This window comes from Ostrea edulis, chromosome 4 (genome assembly GCF_947568905.1).
Source record: "Ostrea edulis chromosome 4, xbOstEdul1.1, whole genome shotgun sequence".
Taxonomy (NCBI): domain Eukaryota; kingdom Metazoa; phylum Mollusca; class Bivalvia; order Ostreida; family Ostreidae; genus Ostrea; species Ostrea edulis.
Window position 1 is genome coordinate 53,414,964 of NC_079167.1, and position 8,862 is coordinate 53,423,825.

Sequence of the window (8,862 nt, forward strand, 5' to 3'; positions counted from 1 at the left end):
CCCAAGTTAAGTCGCCTAAAAGTACTACACTCCTCCCTCTCCCATTGTGAAGGCTGAACCCCATTAATCAAATTCAAAATATATATACATTAACATGTTAAAATTATCAATCAGGATGAAGGTACCGTATAAATATATTCGATCCACCCCCTAAGAACAATAAACAATGTCTGGTGAAGGTACCCATATAGTATCTTCACATATAGATAAAGTACGGTTGAAAACAAGGTATGGTTGACTGAAGAGGTACCCAAATAGTATCTCCCAATATAGATAAAATACAGTTGAAGACGCTAAATTGACATCTTCCTATATACAATGTCTCTGCTCATTCATAACTCACTTAGACACGGTGCAATCTCCGGCTGTTGTTTAAGGTGAGCTGTAGCAAATCTAGCGGTCTCATATCCAAATGAAATGCCACAAAAGCGGCAGTCTCTCCGAGGTAGGCTGGTGTACTGACTAAAGAGGTTCCCAAGGGAAAATACGGAGCGTCAGTTTCCAACAACAGTTTACTTCTAGGAATGGCTTTTAACCCGGTAAGCTGGTCGTTGTTGAAGTATCTAATGGCAGCTGTAACACCAAAATATACGTTCGGAAACTTCTTTAGCCAACACTCCACTATATATGCCGTTCCCATGAAGCAATGGACATATATGCGCTGATCTTTGCTACAATGCTTCTCCATCAACATCAGGCAACGATAGTGAACATATGAACCATACACATCCCTTGCTGGCCCTCGCAAATGTAAAACAAGTGGTTGGGTGGGCTTAGCAAGTCTCAGCATCTTAATGAAAACGTCCTCTTGCTGAAGCCATTCAGTAGGTGGTTCGGTCCAAGCCACACTCTCCTAACGTCACAACCTGTGGGTGATCCAGTAACTGCTGGGGCTTCATCGCTTTTTCCAATGTAAGGGTATGAGTGTTTTGGGTGCACGCCTACCGCGACTCTCCAAGGTTCTTGCAAATTGAAGACACTGTCTGGATTCGCTGTAGACGATTATCCCTCCAACTACTCTCACTGGAATCGCTGGTTTATATGCGACTTGCTCCGACACACTAAACTCAATCAGATCTTCTACCGTGTGTTCCTCATCGTGTCCCCAGATCATCCGACATGATTGATTGAATATTGTTTTACGTCCCTCTTGAGAATATTTCACTCCTATGGAGACGTCACCAATGCCGGTGAAGGGCTGCAAAATTTAGGCCTATCTCGGCGCTTATGGCTATTGGGTAGGGAGGGATCTTTATCGTGCCACACCTGCTGTGACACGGGACCTCGGTTTTTTCGGTCTCATCTGAAGGACCGCCCCATTTAGTCGCCACTTACGACAAGCAAGGGGGTACTTAGGACCTATTCTAACCCGGATCCTTACCGTTACGGGATTCACTCGACATGTATACGGTCCAAGAGGAAGTGACTGTCAAACAGCTGGTACACAACAATGTCCGGTCGCTTCCCTCTCGTCCGTGCTAGTCTCATCCACCATCACGACCTCTTCCATAACCAACTCCTCAACGACGGGCTGAGTCTCTGGATACGCAACAGTACTTCGCGGGTAGGTTAAGGCTTCCCATAGAATATCACAGTGCACTTTGTGCCTTTATTTCTCCGAACTACCAATATATGACGTCATAATGGAAAATGACGTCAAACCACTGCAAACTTTGACGGGGAGAGTGTCATAAACTTTAGAGCTTATTTCAACCTGCCTGTAGATGTCAGAACGCTATTGCAAAATTCACGTGTCTGAATTGAATTTTAAAGTCTTATATACGTCCGAATATTTTAAAATAGTTTGTTTAATTACCGTTAATTGAAATTCAGCGTGTTCAAACTGCTTTCGAAAAATATATTTTTGAAATGTACTGTTTTATACCAGTGGTTAGAGGTAGAATTTATGACGTGTTTATAAGAGTCTAGTGCAGGCAATTGATGAGGATTCAATTGAGATCTTTTACGGAAATCGTAAGAGGAGTTTGTTCTCTACCTGAATCTTGCTTGGGAAAAATGTGTTATGGCTTTGTTTGAATACAGATTACCTTCAAATGTGTCGGTGTGTTGGTAAGTTGAACTCTTCATTAAATACTTGTATTTTGTACGCAAGTAATATTACCATTTTCCCCAAGCACATTTTGGGTACACAAGGATACGGTGAGTTTATTTATAAAACAAAAAGTTAATAAAATCATTTTTAATCAGCTGCGCTGAAGCTTTTTATGTGAAGCACTTCAAACAATTATAAATGACCGTCACGTAATCAACGAAGTCATGTGATATCATAACATATATAGGCGAGACAATCTTCTATTTAAATTATCTGTACTTCAGTATATAAATTAAAATGAAAACCGATCTCGCAATGCAATGCATGCTTCGAACGCATTTCAAAGCTCCGGGAAGCCTTAAAGGCATAGGGTCTAAGATATTGGTAAAATTTTGCATGTTCCATAAAGGTGGCGAAATTAAAGATCATAACTAGAAAATCACAAAAAGCTCTTCAGAATCTGTACAAACACATTGGATATGAGTAATTACAAAATAATTCCGTTCTCATTTGCCTAAACTGGTACCCTGTTGACTTCGCATCACTTATGTTTGTGTGTAGCCATCAATCAGCGGGGTACCAGTTTAATATAGTCCTCTATACAAACATTTTATAAAGGGTAAAAACGTCAAAATGACTTCAATTTTAAAGCGCTGCAGCTATACATAACTCATATTAATACTAAAATTTGTTTCTTGGTGTTCTTGCAAAATATTGTGATGTCATTTTTGAGATAAAAGATAAGACTCTATGCCTTTAACATAGCTGCGTTGCCGCCACCACAGACCTGTCAAGTGTAGTCTCCTGGTCTCTGGACTGCAAGTATGGTACCTCACTAGTGAACTTTGCAAAACTCTCCTGTAAGGATAGGCTATGCAATTGTCCAAAAGTGCCAGAATACATCTCCAGAAAATCAATACCGCAGGTGAGTTTACTGGATGCAATGAAAACTGTGTTAGTACTGGAATATTATTAGGCCACAAACTTGATTTTTTTTTTTTAAAAGCTCATGATGGAGGAGACTCAGTTTGGCCGACAGAGTAATTTTCCCGGATGCGTTTACCACCTGTACGGCATCCTCTCAGATGGCTCCTTCTCGCTAAGGCTGTTATCAACCACCACAGGGCTGAAACGCACTTAGTCAGAACGGCGACATCAGCAGAAACAATTCGGAATATCTCCAACATATGTCGTTGGACAGCGTGTCTCCGGACTCTTCGATCTAAGGAGTTGCACGTGACCAATGGGCAATATTCCACCAATGTTGGCGACTGTTTAGACCTCCCAATAGGTGACTCAGCACGTACTGTGACAGACAAGGTCCTCTTGTTACTTTTCACCTTCCTGTCTGGTTGTCGCTGGGAATTTCCAATCTGGTCAACTTGCTCCGGCCTAGATTGCCTGCAACGAGACTTCCCCTCCTCTGGTTCCCTTGGATATCTTGATCTTCCCTCTTCTGTCCTTGACCTCTTTTTACTCCTAGAATCCCTTCCTGGATCTTGTGGAAGGTCGTGATCTTTCATCTGTTCTGTTCGCTTCTGGTCTCGAATTCCTAACCTCTGGTCTTATTGGAGGCTGAGAATTCACAGATGATGTAGAGGGTCTATGTTCTGCTACCGTATATGGTTCCGTCGTTTCCGGACCCATGTAGGGGCCGAGTGGTTAGAGCATCGCGCAATCACACGGTCTCTCCTCTCTGTCGGTAAGTGAGAAAGTTTCCCAGTTTTCTTTCGGAAGGTCGGTGGTCTTTTCCCAGGTACATTGTATCTGGGTTCTCTCTTCCACCAATAACAAAACTGGGAGTCACCAGATAACTGAAAAATTGTTGAGTGTGGCGGAAAACATCAATCAATCATTCAACCGGACCCATGTTCTGTCGGACCACGTGGATTGTAGGATCATCCTTTAGCCGAATGTCACGCGATAACTCGGTAAAATACAACTTTGACGACTTTTGTTTCGGATGGAACTTCTTATTATCCAACGAAGGGAGATTTTGGCCAACCACTCATCCGGCAGATCACACTGACAGCTTTTACGGAAGTTGCCAATCCACCGGTTGTTGCCCAATTTCCCAGCAAGCATTGGCACGCTAAAGAACCCTCACTATTACGGCGCTAAGCATTGGTCTAAATTTGTGGTACTTCACCTACAGCTGGACTGATGTTTTCCGCCACACTCAACAATTTTTCAGTTATCTGGTGGCGCCCAGTTTTTCTTGGTGGAAGAGACAATCCAGATACAGTGTACCTGGGAAGAGACCACCGACCTTCCGAAAGTAAATTGGGAAACTTTCTCACTTACCGGAGCGAGCGGGATTCGAACCCGCGCCGACCAGTCATCATAAATGATAAGAGGATGTTGGAACCTAAAAACTAGGATCAAGGTCAAGTGACAACAGTTTTACTGAAGGAAAAAGGGGATTTTTTGAAGAAATTAAAAATCAAAGCCTTCGTGATTTAAATCTTTTAAATGAAGTTAAAATTGGCATGGATTTTGTCAAAGGAGGAAAATAGTAGTTCTCAGGAAAAGTAACTTTTATACAGCCAGTACTTCGTTTGGGAGACTTTATAATCGGTAGATTGAATGATATATTGTCTTTATGTTGCTAATAAGAATAGGTAATGATCTAAGAAATATGACTTTCTCATAGTAAGTTGTGAAGCGATTGTTTATTGAAGTTTTACGGAAGCAGTGGCTGTTAATGCTAAGACAGAGATGAGGCTTGAGTCTATGGATCCTATATTGCATGTATTTTTAAACATATGTCTAACACCCCCTCCCCCCCCCCCCCCCCCCCGCTGTGGAACGAAGTGGGCTTCATCTACTACAATATATGATCGTCTGTGAAGTGTTTGGCTTGGTGATATCTTCTGAATGTCCAACAACATACAAAATAGACTTCAATTTCGCTATATTTTCACTCTCGTCTTCATTTACTTGATCAGATGCTCTTACTGATTTAGAACCAAGTTTCGCAATTTCCTGCTCTATGATGACATTCAATATGATACTACAAAACACTGTCTATCATATAATGAAAAGTCCACAAAATGAAGAATTTCAAATATCAAAGACTTCCCATAGTCAGTAATATTAATACACAGTCATTTTTAGAACACTTTTGATTGTTACAACTTGCTTGGGTTTAAGAAAGTTTAATTCTGAACCGCAATGTAAATTCAACAGCTGCAGTCCTCTTTGGAATTCAATATTCTCCTCAATGTTGCAAATACCAGCCTAAAGATAGAGATAAAAATGAATTTTAATGACATCTTTGTTAGGGATAGGAGAGTTGAATGTAAATTAAAAAAAAGTGAATAACCAAGATTCAAATATAAAAATGATAAAAAATAAAATCAAACTTGAAAGATATAGAGAACGACGATGAAATAAATCAGATTTATGAGATTAAGAATTATAAAATATTTGACTCATGAAATAAACAATGTACACTAAATAAATATTAGTACTCAAATGATAAAGGCTGCAAAACAGACTAGAAATAAACATAGGTTGGCAAAAATTAGGGAAGCAATACATTAGTTATGTTATATCAATTGATATCATATACAGTAAATAAAACTTGATTTTTAGGAATTCACTTGGAGCTCCAAATTAAGTGTTCCTTACGTAACATAAATGCTCCCTCTCCGTATTGAAAATTAGATAATGATTTTACGAATGCAATTGTAATCCGTCATGCCGAATAGTTGAACAAAGACAAAATGAACGGTCGTTCATAATTTCAAAATTTGAAACTCAGTATTGCTAATGTGTTTATAATGGTAGTTTTTGTCCAGTTCGACCAGTGGCGGATTTAAGGTAAATCATGGTGTCTTGTTTATAAAAATGTAAACAATAAAAGAAACAATAATTTCTTCCACTCCCGGAGAAGTAAATCACAAAATCTTTTGATTTATTGAATTACTTTTATTGGGAGAAATTAAATTTCCCCCCAAAACCCTTCAAATTTGCGTCATTTTATTAATTTCACCTTATTAAAAATGACAGAAAATAGTAAAAATTACTAAATAGGTAACATATTCCAAGCCTTATGTAAAATCCGGGGGCGTCGCCCCTGTGCGGCCCCCAGACCCCCTACTTCATAAAGTTGCGTCCCCTCCCCTAACCGCGATTCCTGGATCAGCCCCTGGCGACAATTTAAGGGAATAATTATGAATACACATCGTTTCTTCTAGTGAATGACAATCAGAAAAACTGCTACAGTATATTGTAAACAGTGGCCTGATTTCTTGGACATTGTCTGGTAGTGTGTAACCTAATTTCGGTAAAATGTTTTAACTTTAAAGTTATAAGGCGAGAATTTCCCAGGTCAGTCCCGGGCCATTCAATATCTGACATATTGGACAGTTTTGGACTTATTACTTACTTTCACGATCGATGTCACCACAAAACATGTTCAACCAAAATAAAAACTTCTTTGTGTTTATCCATAAATCACTATGGCATGAATTATCAGTTTTCCAGACTTTTTTTGTTGTGCTTGCAGATATTCATTTGATATTTGGTACATTGCTTTGCCATAACAGTTCGAATTTCGTCTCTGTCCATTGATTTTCCATTAAGTTATGGCCCTTGGACTCGAAATAGCATGAATTGTTAGTTTACATCCAAGTTTCTTATTTCTGTAGATAAGAGTACTACACTCATTAAAACTTCTAGCATAGTAATACAACAATGTAGCAAAATTATTCATGATCACCTACATGTCACAGTTTATTGACCTGGTTAAAGACCTAAACCTATTTATAAATTTGTCTTTTCCTGATCTAATCTCTACTCGAATAGTAGTTGATTTCCAACCATCCCTATCCTGGTTCCCCAATTTTCCTTTTTACCATAACCTACATAATGATCTTTGAATATTGTTGTGGTACAGTAATTTTTGTAACCGGTAGGGGACTATGCATTGTCATGCAATACTCTCAGAATGCTTGTTTCTTCTGGAAGATCAAAAATCAACCATCGATAAACAACGGATTTCCTTCATAGTTACATTTGTGTACACATGGCAACATACTCTGATGGCGTCAATCCACATACGAGGTTCATTTGTGGTTACAGAAATAGGCGAGTAGTTACGATTGACATCCGAGGTTAGATGTAGGGTACAGGAATCTGCCGAATTTGACGTTACAATACAGACGAGTCATTTCCCGAAAACGATCTCTCATATTATGTCATTCGTAAGGCGCTAACAAGAGGGTTTCTGATACACAGTTTAATCACATCATTTTGGTTGATACATTGACCATGATTTCTGTTGCTTATGCCTCCAGTCGAATTTAAATCAAGCTGTTAAACACCATCAACCTCATTAGCACTGCGTTGACCTTGCCGGCGAGACGGCCATTGTTCCCCGTATAGTTCAGTTCCTTTCATTCACTTAAACCTTATCTATACAGTGTTATATATTGAACAACATGAATAATGAAAAGTAGAAATAAAAGCGTTCATGTATATAGCCAAGTCATGGAAAACAGATCAATTAATAGATTTTAAGAAATTACACAGCTTTTTAAGTGACTTCATATAAGTTTTTTGACATTACATCGGAAAATTGTACTATGATTAAATGTTAACAATATAGTTATTACATAAGCTTTACACTCTACAACATAGTTGAATTCGTCGGCAACTTGCCTAGAATTACAAATTGTACATAATCGGTCACTTAAAACGCATGACCATCTACACTTACTCCACAGGAGCCCCATGTTCCCTTGAATTTTACATTGAAGTTTACGGGAAGAGTATGTTATATCAAAATATTTTTAAAAGAAATTGTATTTCCATAAAAATCTCTCGGTAAAAAAGTGAATAAACTTTCTTTTTATAAAACTTTGAATTATAATTAATTATTTACCAGCAATTATTTTAGAAAATACGATTTTTCTAATTTTTAGGAAGGGCGGGCAACTCTTCCAAAAAGTTTCAATGCAAAAGGGTTGGCTTCGAATCATACCAGTCATGTGAATTTGACCCATTTCACTTTCATCATTATGAAAGGTGAAGATAACGAACAGTGATCAATCTCATAACTCATAAAATCGATAGTTGCATGGGCAAACACGGACCCCTGGACACAACAGAAGTGGAATCAGGTGCCTAGGAGGAGTAAGCATTCCCTGTCGACCGGTCACACCCGCCGTGAGCCCTATATCCTGATCAGGTAAACGGAGTTATTCGTAGTAAAAATCAGTGTGATAAGAACGGTCTAACAATCGGTATGAAACACGTCAGACAGCATTTGACCCAATGATAGGTTGTATTGACGAACTAGATGATTATAACGACCATAGAATTTGCGAAATGCTGACTTTATTCGAGGCTGTTGAAACCCCTGTACCATCAACTTGTTTGTCAGTAGCTTGTCTCGATTTAAAAACTGACTATACGCAGAACAAGCTCTTGCGTATCGAATCAGTTGAGAGATATAAACACCATATGCAGGTGATAATGGAATATTGCTACATAAATATGGGAAGTTCACAATGGAGAAGCTGAAATCATCCCGTTTGTCATACAGTTGAGTTGTCAGCTGTTGTTGATGTCTACTTTCAAGAAAATATCGAAGTATGAAGCAGAAGTGGACGACTATGTGGTGTATTATTTCGAGCTCACAGGGATATATCGAATCGACATATGAATGAAAGTTATTATTATTAATAGACAAAACGTCGTCGATATATCTAAATGTCGAATTGAGGGCCACAGCAAGAGATTTTTTCTTCTCACGTAGAAGGTTCTGAATACAAAGGAACAAAGGTGGAATTAATGCGTTT

The 8,862-nt window shown here is 38.8% G+C and overlaps 1 pseudogene; it reads right to left on the reverse strand.

Annotated features, from left to right (window-relative positions):
• Positions 1-343: 343 nt before the first annotated feature.
• On the reverse strand, positions 344-1,488 carry LOC125669042 (3'-5' ssDNA/RNA exonuclease TatD-like; annotated as a pseudogene).
• Positions 1,489-8,862: the final 7,374 nt, after the last annotated feature.